The 12,409-nt window shown below is 43.7% G+C and overlaps 1 protein-coding gene across 1 annotated transcript in view; it reads left to right on the forward strand.

Annotated features, from left to right (window-relative positions):
* LOC126291537 (melanopsin-like) overlaps window positions 1-12,409 on the forward strand; it is a 254,604-nt gene that overhangs the window by 94,933 nt on the left and 147,262 nt on the right. The gene's annotated exons all lie outside the window — the stretch shown is intronic.

Consider the following 12,409-nt stretch of genomic DNA (forward strand, 5'->3'; position numbering starts at 1 on the left):
GTACATAGCCATGAAGATGAATGTATAGACACTTTTGTCAAGAATCAAAAAGATATGTGAGCATAAGATTAATGTACCAATACCAAAGGAACCTCAGATTGTCAATTGTAAATAGCATCCATAATCAAGTTAAGTAAGGTTTATGATTGTTATTATTTTAATAAATGTGTGTGAAAATTAATCAAGTTCTGTTTAAAGTTGGTCACTGTCAATCTACTACTTTAAGTGTTCAAGTGGCATTTCTATCGTCTGACCTAACGGCAGAGCATCTAGTGACATTATACTGAGTGCACTATCTGAAAATTACCTCGAGAAATTAAACAGAGAACCGACTCGTGGAGATAACATCTTGGACCTACTGATAACAAACAAACTCGAACTTTTCGAGTCTGTAAGCGCAGAACAGGGAATCAGTGTTCATAAGGCCGTTGTAGCATTCCTGAATATGGAAGTTAATAGGAATATAAAAAAGGGTGGAAGGTTTATCTGTTTAGCAGGACTAATAGAAGGCAGATTTCGGACTACCTAACACATCAAAATGAAAATTTCTGTTCCGACACTGACAATGTTGAGTGTTTATGGAAAAAGTTCAAGGCAATCGTAAAATGCGTTTTAGACAGGTACGTGCCGAGTAAAACTGTGAGGGACGGGAAAAACCCACCATGGTACAACAATAAAGTTAGGAAATTACTGCGAGAGCAGAGAGAGCTTCACTCCAAGTTTAGACGCAGCCAAAACCTCTCAGACAAACAGAAGTTAAACGATGTCAAAGTTAACGTAAGGAGGGCTACGCGTGAAGCGTTCAGTGAATCCGAAAGTAAAATTCTATGTACCGACTTGACAGAAAATCCTAGGAAGTTCTGGTCTTAGGTTAAATCAGTAAGTGGCTCGAAACAGCATATCCAGACACTCCGGGATGATGATGGCATTGAAACAGAGGATGACACGCGTAAAGCTGAAATACTAAACACCTCTTTCCAAAGCTGTTTCACAGAGGAAGACCGCACTGCAGTTCCTTCTCTAAATCCTCGCTCAAACGAAAAAATAGCTGACATCGAAATAAGTGTCAAAGGAATAGAAAAGCAACTGGAATCACTCAACAGAGGAAAGTCCACTGGACCTGACGGGATACCAATTCGATTCTACGCAGAGTACGCGAAAGAACTTGCCCCCTTCTAACAGCCGTGTACCGCAAGTCTCTAGAGGAACGGAAGGTTCCAAATGATTGGAAAAGGGCGCAGGTAGTCCTAGTCTTCAAGAAGGGTCGACGAGCAGATGCGCAAAACTATAGACCTATATCTCTGACATCGATCTGTTGTAGAATTGTAGAACATGTTTTTTGCTTGAGTATCATGTCGTTTTTGGAAACCCGGAATCAGCATGGATTCCGGAAACAATGATCGTGCGAGAGCCAACTCGCTTCATTAGTTCATGAGATCCAGAAAATATTAGATACAGGCTCCCAGGTAGATGCTATTTTCCTTGACATCCGGAAGGTGTTCGATTCAGTTCCGCACTGTCGCCTGATAAACAAAGTAAGAGCCTACGGAATATCAGACCAGCTGTGAGGTAGGATTGAAGAGTTTTTAGCAAACAGATCACAGCATGTTGTTATCAATGGAGAGACGTCTACAGACGTTAAAGTAACCTCTGGCATGCCACAGGGGAGTGTTATGGGACCATTGCTTTTCACAATATATATAAATGATCTAGTAGATAGTGTCGTAAGTTCCATGCGGCTTTTTGCAGATGATGCTGTAGTATACAGAGAAGTTGCAGCATTAGAAAATTGTTGCGAAATGCACGAAGATCTGCAGCGGATAGGCACTTGGTGCAGGGAGTCGCAACTGACCCTTAACATAGACAATTGTAATGTATTGCGGGTACATAGAAAGAAGGATCCTTTATTGTATGATTATATGATAGCGGAACAAACACTGGTAGCAGTTACTTCTGTAAAATATCTGGGAGTATGCGTACGGGACGATTTGAACTCGAATGATGATATAAAATTAATTGTTGGTAAGGCGGGTACCAGGTTGAGATTCATTGGGAGAGTCCTTAGAAAATGTAGTCCATCGACAAAGGAGGTGGCTTACAAAACACTCGTTCCACCTATACTTGAGTATTGCTCATCAGTGTGGGATCCGCACCAGGTCGGGTTGACGCAGGAGATAGAGAAGATCCGAAGAAGAGCGGCGCGTTTCGTCACAGGGTTATATGGTAACCGTGATAGCGTTACGGAGATGTTTAGCAAACTCAAGTGGCAGACTCTGCAAGAGAGGCGCTCTGCATCGCGGTGTAGCTTGCTCGCCAGGTTTAGAGAGGGTGCGTTTCTGGATGAGGTATCGAATATACTGCTCCCCCTACTTATATCTCCCGTGGAGATCACGAATGTAAAATTAGAGAGATTCGAGCGCGCATGGAGGCTTTCAGACAGTCGTTCTTCCCGCGAACCATACGCGACTGGAACAGGTAAGGGAGGTAATGACAGTGGCACGTAAAGTGCCCTCCGCCACACACCGTTGGGTGGCTTGTGGAGTATAAATGTAGATGTCGATGTAGAAGACCACGAGACATATTGTTGACACTCGCCTACTTCATTAGAGCGACACGTCAAATAATCTGATGATGTGTGAACCGAAGGTCTTACAGTACGCACACCACACATACAAAAGGATTAGTTGTGGGCCCTGAACTGGTCTCGGTGCAACCAACACACGGCCTTCACTGGCAACGAGGCAGAACCAGATTTCTTTAGAAAACACGATAGACGTTCTCGCTACCCTCGCTTGACAGCACTGCAGTCGCAGATGGCGGTGGTTTGGGGTCAGTGCACCGCACGCTGCAGGGCGTGTGGCTCGGAGCTATCCTCGAAGTAAGCGATGTGCAACAGTTCGTCGTGTGTCACCGTGGTGCCAGCAGGAGATGCCGAGTCGCCGTCCGGAGCCCGGCTACGTTCTAGTGACGCGACTGCCAGCAGTGTTGTGCAGTCGCTATATTCCTGCCAAGTCTTTCTGCAGTATCGCAGAAGCAACACCCAGCTTATCGTAGCCCAATTACAGTACCGCGTTCAAACTGAGTGAGGCGTTTATAATGGCGTCTTTGTCGGCTTAAAGGCATTGCTGACTAACATCAGCTCAACCTCGTCGAATCTCAAAGGTAACCAACGCTCACGACCGTCTCGGCGAGTATTCAAAGCAAACCTGATTTGCGCCGTCATAGTGGCAACACTGGCTCCACTCTTGTGCAAAATCTGAACAGCCATCATCTTTCACAGTGAAACCTTCCCGTCTCCTCTATAACTCTTCTGTTACGCAACCTTCCCTTCTACAATAACCTATGAAACCTTTCCTTAGGATTTCTATCCCTTGCTTAATAATAACAAATGAAATCTTCCCTTTGAAATTAATTGTCATTCTCAATAATAATAACTGCAATCTTCGCATACAAATTTAAATGCTGCTTATTAAAAGTGTTTTGCTGATTATTTCGACGAAACGTTACTTGATCGCCATCTGACTGCTACATCGGACTGCAACATGAATGAATATACTTACTCTGTTTTACTATACTCTATAAGCTTCTCGTGGGCTGTCATAATAAGTGGCTGTATTTATTACCAAAGCTGACGTTGTTCTTTAACAGCAAAGCTGACGTTATTCTTTAATTAATTTGACTGAAGTTGCCTAATTCATAGTTAAACTTTTTTGACGTTAATAAAATTTTGCAAAGTTTTTACGTTGATGGTTTTTGAGATGGATTATAATCAGTAATGCAATATTGCTGGCAAAAATTAATTATATTCTGAAAACAATTCTTCAATTATTTACTGTTGGTAATGAAATGATTTTACAAACGTTCAAATGGGACTTACTTTTTACAATAATCTTACAACTAGCATTGCTCAAACATACCTTCAGTAGGCTTGAGTTTCGCAAAACAATAATTCAATAATATTAGTTCCTCCTCTGATAATAGTTGGCTGATGTCTCTGTACATCGGTTTATAATCTCTTGTAAATCTTAACTGGTGACTGGCAGGCACACAGCTTCTCTCAACCTCTCTCTTCAGACCTGCAACCGACTCGCTTCACATGTCGCTTACTATGACTTCCTAGGAACGCTAAATTGCGGTCTCTCCCACCAACAATGCTTTCTGGTGTAGACAATCCCTGCTACCATTACAAAATGTATCGATGCGCGGTCTTTCCCGCTCTTTTCTTAAAATGTATCCATACGCGGTCTCTCCCACCCTTTTTAAAATTATATCAATGTGCAGTCTTTCCCGCCAACAATACTTTGGTGCAGACATTCCCTGCTACCACAATAATTTCCAAAATGGCAAATATTAATTATTCCTACTTCATCATATTAATAAGATATAAACATCTTTCATTAATTGTGGTTTGACAATAGATAATAGAAATATACAAATCTTACAAGAGGTAGAAACACGCTCACCAAGTTTAGTTTACGTCGCGCAATTCGTTGGTATTGCAATATTCTTCCCGTCAGGGTATTTGTCAGACAGCGGAGATACAATACAAATGCTCCGCAAAATGTACACGGATGAACGGGAAGACTGTGACGTCAGCCGCGCGGTAGCGTTCCGACCACGCGACGTCTCAGGGGAGGTACGTACGCCGAACAGATGCGGAAGGGACGGTACGGGGGCAGCAAGCGGCGAAACCCACTGACGCGAGCGACTTCGACAAAGGCAGCATCTGGGAAACGGGGCAGTTGGTCGGCTGCTAGCGCGTAAACCGTCTAGGAAAATCTGCAGCAGGACGGTGAAACCTGGAGTAGGTGGGGAAGTGGATGTCGCCCACACTCGGTCACAGAACCGCGGAGGTCGAAGGCTTACCCGCTGTGTACGTCAGGATGGCCGGCCATCTGTGGCAGAGCGCAGGTGTAGGCGGGCGCAAGCGGTCCGGAGAGAGCCGTCCACCGCAGTGTCGAATGTGGGGCTTAGCGCCCTCGAGCCTCCCTGTTCCCACGTTGAACCAACGACATCCTCCACTAGTACTGCAGTGGGGACAGGAATATCGAAACTGGACTGTGTACCGCGTCGTCTGGGTGAATAAATAACCCTTCTTGCTGTTGGAGAATTGTGGCTGGATATGCTATCGCCTAGGCGAAAGGCTGGTCGGAATATGGGCCGCGATACGGACACAGGCCGGTGTGGGGATACTACTGCACTGTGGGGACGTCCATGTGGGCCTCCGTGACAGCTGTGTCAGCGCGGGAAGACGCCACGACAGCAGCGGACTGCGTGAAGAATCCTGGGGCCCTCCTGCATCCCTTCGTGCCCGATATTTTCTTCGGCCACGATGGCGTCTTTCACCGGGATGCGAAAATCGTGCTGCAGGGGTTACCGGAACCTGGCGACGAGCTCACGTTAATGTTTCGCCACCGGACTCCAGACCCGAAACCGATCGAACACACGCTTAGCGCGCTGTCAGGGGTCAGCTCTGCACCCACACGTCGCGACCCGTGTGCGCACACACACACCTGCTGTGGCGCGCCGCCACCTACCCACGGAAGTCCGTCCGAATCGGCACCAGGCAGGTGCTGCACTGCGTTCCACGTACAGCCTGTCGTAACGCACAGTCTCGCCATTCTATAGGGTGTACACCGCTGCAAAATCTCTTCCATACTCCCTTTCACACGTAACCAATAGTAAAAATACTCTGTGATTATTTTATTTTAAGGTAAAACTTACACTACTGGTCATTTAAATTGCTTCACCAAGAAGAAATGCGCATGATAAACGAGTATTCATTGGACAAATATTTTAAACTAGAACTGACATGTGATTACACTTTCACGGAATTTCGGCGCATAGATACTGAGAAATCAGTACCCAGAACAACCACCTCTGGCCGAAATAACGTCCTCGATAACCTGGATGTTGAGTCAAACAGCGCTTGGATGGCGTGTACAAGTACAGCTGTCCATGCAGCTTCAACACGATACCACAGTTCATCAAGAGTAATGACCGGTGTATTGTTACTCGGCCACCATTGACCAGACGTTTTCAGTTGGTGAGAGATCTGGAGAATGTGCTGCCCAGGGTAGCAGTCGAACATTTTCTGTACCAAGAAAGGCCCGTACAGGACCTGCAACATGCGGTCGTGCATTGTCCTGCTGAAATGTAGGGTTTCGCAGGCATCGAATGAAGGGCAGAGCCACGGGTCGTAACATATCTGAAATGTAACGTCCACTGTTCAAAGTGCCGTCAATGCGAACAAGAGGTCACCGAGACGTGTAACCAATGGCACCCCATACCATCACGCCTGGTGATACGCCACTATGGCTATGACGAATACACGGTTCCAATGTGCGTTCACAGCGATGTCGTCAAAGACGGATGCGACCATCATGATGTTATAAACAGCACCTGGATTCATCCGAAAAAATGACGTTTTGCCATTCGTGCACCCAGGTTCGTCGTTGAGTACACCATCGCAGGCGCTCCTGTCTCTGATGCAGCGTCAGGGGTAACCGCAGCCATGGTCTCCGAGCTGATAGTCCATGCTGCTGCAAACGTCGTCGATCTGCTCGTGCAGATGGTTGTCGTCTTGGAAACGTCCCCATCTGTTGACTCAGGGATCGAGACTTGGCTACACGTTCCGTTACAGCGGACAAGATGCCTGTCATCTCGACTGCTAGTGATACGAGGCCGTTGGGATCCAGCACGGCGTCCCGTATTACCCTCCCGAACCCACAGATTCCATATTGTGCTAACAGTCATTGGATCTCGACCAAAGCAAGTAGCAATGTCGCGATACGATAAACCGCAATTGCGATAGGCTACAATCCGCCGTTTATCAAGGTCGGAAACGTGATTGTACGCATTTCTCTTCCTTACACGAGGCATCACAGCCCGTTTCACCAGGTAACGCCGGTCAACTGCTGTTTGTGTATGAGAAATCGCCACCGGCGCCAACCTTGTGTGAATGCTCTGAAAAGCTAATCATTTGCATATCACAGCATCTTCTACCTGTCGGTCAAATTTCGCGTCTGTAACACGTCATCTTCGTGTCGTAGCAATTTTAATGGCCAGTAGTGTATATCAGCTAGGTAGGTTAGAAAATTTAAAAAGGGAAATGGATAGATTAAAGTTAGATATAGTGGGAATTAGTGAAGTGCGGTGGCAGGAGGAACTAGACTTCTGGTTCTGGTGACTACAGGGTTATAAACACAAAATCAAATAGGGGTAATGGAGGAGTAGGTTTAATAATGAATAGGAAAATAGGAATGCGGGTAAGCTACTACAAACAGCATAGTGAACGCATTATTGTGGCCAAGATACATACGAAGCCCACACCTATTACAGTGGTACAAGTTTATATGCCAACTAGCTCTGCAGATGACGAAGAAATTGAAGAAATGTATGAGCAAATAAAAGAAATTATTCAGATAGTGAAGGGTGACGAAAATTTTATAGTCATGGGTGACTGGAATTCGGTAGTAGTAAAAGGGAGAGAAGGAAACGCAGTAGGTGAATATGGATTGGGGGAGAGAAATAAAAGAGTAAGCCGCCTACTAGAATTTTGCACAGAGCACAACTTAATCATAGCCAACACTTGGTTTCAGAATCAGGAAAGATGGTTGTATACATGGAAGAACCCTGGAGATACTAAAAGGTATCAGATATATTATATAATGGTAAGACAGAGATTTAGGAAACAGGTTTTAAATTGTAAGACATTTCCAGGGGCAGATGTGGACTCTGACCACAATCTATTGGTAATGACCTGTGGATTAAAACTGAAGAAACTGCAAAAAGGTGGGAATTTAAGGAGATGGGACCTGGATAAACTGAAAGAACAAGAGGTTGTACAGAGTTTCAGGGAGAGCATAAGGGAACAATTGATAGGAATGGGGGAAAGAAATACAGTAGAAGAAGAATGGGTAGCTTTGAGGGATGAAGTAGTGAAGGCAGCGGAGGATCAAGTAGATAAAAAGACGAGAGCTAGTAGAAATCCTTGGGTAACAGAAGAAATATTAAATTTAATTGATGAAAGGAGAAAATATAAAAATGCAGTAAATTAAGCATGCAAAAAGGAATACAAACGTCTCAAAAATGAGATCGACAGGAAGTGCGAAATGGCTAAGCAGGGATGGCTAGAGGACAAATGTAAGGATGGAGAGGCTTATCTCACTAGGGGTAAGATAGATACTGCCTACAGGAAAATTAAAGAGACCTTTTGAGATAAGAGAACCACTTGTATGAACATCAAAAGCTGAGATGGAAACCCAGCTCTAACCAAAGAAGGGAAAGCAGAAAGGTGGAAGGAGTATATAGAGGGTCTATACAAGGGCGATGTACTTGAGGACAATATTATGGAAATGGAAGAGGATGTGGATAAGGATGAGATGGGAGATACGATACTGCGTGAAGAGTTTGACAGAGCACTGAAAGACCTGAGTCGAAACAAGGCCTCCGGAGTAGACAACATTCCATAGGAACTACTGACGGCCTTGGAGAGCCAGTCCTGACAAAACTCTGCCATCTGGTGAGCAAGAAGTATAAAACAGGCGAAATACCCTCAGACTTCAAGAAGAACATAATATTTCCAATCCCAAAGAAAGCAGGTGTAGACAGATGTGAAAATTACAGAACAATCAGTTTAATAAGCCACAGCTGCAAAATACTAACACGAATTCTTTACAGACGAATGGAAAACTAGTAGAAGCCCACCTCGGGGAAGATCAGTTTGGATTCTGTAGAAATACTGGAACACGTGAGGCAATACTGACCTTAAGACTTATCTTAGAAGAAAGATTACGGAAAGTCAAACCTACGTTTCTATCATTTGTAGACTTAGAGAAAGCTTTTGACAATGTTGGCTGGAATACTCTCTTTCAAATTCTAAAGGTGGCAGGGGTAAAATAGAGGGAGCAAAAGGCTATTTACAATTTGTACCGAAACCAGATGGCAGTTATAAGAGTGGAGGGGCAGGAAAGGGAAGCAGTGGTTGGGAAGAGAGTGAGACAGTGTTGTAGCCTCTCCCCGATGTTATTCAATCTGTAAATTGAGCAAGCAGTAACGGAAACAAAAGAAAAATTCGGAGTAGGTATTAAAATCCAGGGAGAAGAAATAAAAACTTTGAGGTTCGCCGATGACACTGTAATTCTGTCAGAGACAGCAATGGACCTGAAAGAGCAGTTGAACGGAATGGACAGTGTCTTGAAAGGAGGGTATAAGATGAACATCAACAAAAGCAAACCGAGGATAATGGAATGTAGTCAAATTAGGTCGGGTGATGCTCAGGGAATTAGATTAGGATATGATACACTTAAAGTAGTAAAGGAGTTTTGGTATTTGGGGAGCGAAATAACTGATGATGGTCGAAGTAGAGAGGATACAAAATGTAGACTGGCAATGGCAAGGAAAGCATTTCTGAAGAAGAATAATTTTTTAACATTGAGTATAGATTTAAATGTCAGAAAGTCGTTTCTGAAAGTATTTGTATGGGGTGTAGCCATGTATGGAAGTGAAACATGGACAATAAATAGTTTGTACAAGAAGAGAATAGAAGCTTTCGAAATGTGGTGCTACAGAAGAATGCTGAAGATTAGATGGGTAGATGACATAACTAACGAGGGGGTGTTGAACAGGATTGGGGAGAAGAGAAGTTTGTGGCACAACTTGACGAGAAGAAGGGATCGGTTGGTAGGACATGTTCTGGGGCATCAAGGGACAACTAATTTAGTATTGGAGGGCAGCGTGGAGGGTAAAAATCGTAGAGGGAGACCAAGAAATAAATACACTAAGTAGATTCCGAAGGATGTAGGTGGCAGTAGGTACTGGGAGATGAAGAAGCTTGCACAGGATAGAGTGGCATGGAAAGCTGCATCAAACCAGTCTCAGGACTGAAGACCACAACAAAAACAACAACAGTGTATATTAATACCTCATCCCATGTGGTAATGCCACAGCTTAAAGTAGTGTCTACGTAGGCTTCCTTCCAATTATTTCACTTTTGTATGTCCTTGCTGACCGCTCTCGATCTGATAGAGCTGCAATTTAGAGTAAAAATCCGTTTCAGACGTGACGAACGGGCTTTGCTTTTAGCTGCAGCCGCCAACTGTGAGGCGGATGATTGAGCTGTGCCAGTTGATCACTTCATCATGTTGAGTGATCCTTCCGCCAATGTTCAGGCAGCACGGTTTCTTATTTATCGACAAATACGCAAACGGCAAATGTTCCTTAGTATTTATCTTACCCTGATGTTAATTTTTCCGCTTACAAAGCCATCGCGAGGCTATTAATTGTCGTATGGTATTGCCGTCCCTGTGTTTTAGACTGCATCGCATTTCTGAAATCACAGCCATTGCAATATCGTATTTATACACCAACACCGAGCAAGACACTTTTCAATTAAAATGTCATCCCTGTACGGGAACATACGTAACTGATGTACGAGCGCAGGTCGTAGGCGAATGGAAGTTTGGGTGTGGCCGTGTACCGTGCTCGAATAGCCTAATTGTAAGCCGCCGCTCGCGAAAACTGCCAAATCTGGTTTCGAGTTCACGTCTGCCACAAATTTTCATTATCATTCCATTAGACAGCTGATCTTTGGCAATATTCACTACTTCGCATACATATCATGTAATAATTCTACTGCTTCTGTTGATAAAATGCTACCAAAATGTTATGCGCATAGTGTCAGTGTCAGACACATCTGATATGCCACCAATAAAGCTACCATCCCTCGGTTTCTCTCGTTACCGGTACATCCTCTCACACGCCATCGCTTTTTGAGTAACTCATAATGTTCGGCTAAAGTTTTTCGATCGCAAAAACGTGTAACACAAATTACCTGTGGTCTCAGTTTATGGAACTACATCTGCATCTATACTCGACCAGCAACCGTGCGGTGTGTGATGGAGAGTACTTTGTCCACTGGGGATACTTGCTACTGCTATTTCCTTCACGAAATCTGTTATAATGAAGACATCTCTCTTTCAAGGCAAGAGATAAACTCATAGTATCAGTATTAGAAATAAGAGTAATATTCAAAAAGATTTAAAGACACTTCCTTTGATCCATTAATCACGAAAACTGGTTTCCAATAATTTTTCAAAAATTGGAAAATCTGTCCCCTTTATATAAACCTCAAGTGGAACCAGATTGATTAATTGGTGGCTGTCTCGTTCTACTCCACAGACGAATTTATTAATATAACCAACTGATGTGTGTATATTAATAATATCAAATAACTTGAGTGTTTGGTAAAATCTGTCTTTTACACACCTTCAGCGCAGTAATGTGATCAATGTAGACAAGCGTCTTAAACTGCTTTTCTGCTTGTTGAACTGTGGCTACAGTAGGCCAAAAATTGTATCATATTATATCATGTACCTCGCACTCAGTGTATATACATTTACATGTTTATAACAGAAGTGTGGAGTTAAATCTCAAACGAAAATATCTTTTAAATACTTATTTCACAATGTTACATCATTTCACCTGGGACATGTTCTGGGGATTCTCTCCCCCTCTCTCTCTCTCTCTCCCCCCCCCCCCTTTCTCTCTCCCCCATCTTTTTTATTTTAATTTTTTTCATACATATTACGTATTCTTGTTCTATGACATATCCTACACACTACTGGATCTCTGTTTATTTATGAAAAAATGCGTACCTAAGGTAATTTAAAACTATTTGTCACTGAAGTTGCCTCTCACGCTTACAAATGTCAGTATATATGTACATGTTTCAACTGCAAGCATAACGTTCCGCTCTGACCATTTATTTTTGAGTCAATTGAAAGCAATGTTCACTTGTGAATGGTCAGGTTGATTACAACTTGTGCGAAGTGATGGTTGATTGAAACTGTGCCGACACAGACCACGAATTACAGAGCAACAGTTATGTTTGTCGTTACGTGACCGCCTTTCCACGTTTCCATGGCACTTGCACTCTTTACGTACTGTCTGGTGATGATGGCAGGTCTACTCCCGTTTCTGCAAACTGCCATTACAAGGCGTACGCTCGAATGTATCTCTCTTCTTCCTTTGTGCTGATTTGCCGACGATCGCACGACACTCGAATCCAACAGCTGGCGTTCACGTGTCGGGACTGGTTTGTTTTCAGTACTACATGAGTTGCATGGGTTGCGCAGGCAGGTGTTGTTAGAGTAACAGAGTGCATTTCTGGGAGCAACAACTATGTTCCTATGTACTTGTAGGAACTATATTTAATGACTGAGAAAGATGTTTCTCTACATCTCTTGATCCTGATTTTCGCATTCAGATAGAGAAGCAGGGCGAGTGCACGAATGCAGCTTTATTGCTTTTGAGCTGGACAGTAAATTTAATGTCATAGTTTTAACGTCAGAGTCCCACACGGGGAATTAACTACTGTTAGAAAACACACTTGATATGATACAGAGTG

Source organism: Schistocerca gregaria, chromosome 9 (assembly GCF_023897955.1).
Source record: "Schistocerca gregaria isolate iqSchGreg1 chromosome 9, iqSchGreg1.2, whole genome shotgun sequence".
Classification (NCBI taxonomy): domain Eukaryota; kingdom Metazoa; phylum Arthropoda; class Insecta; order Orthoptera; family Acrididae; genus Schistocerca; species Schistocerca gregaria.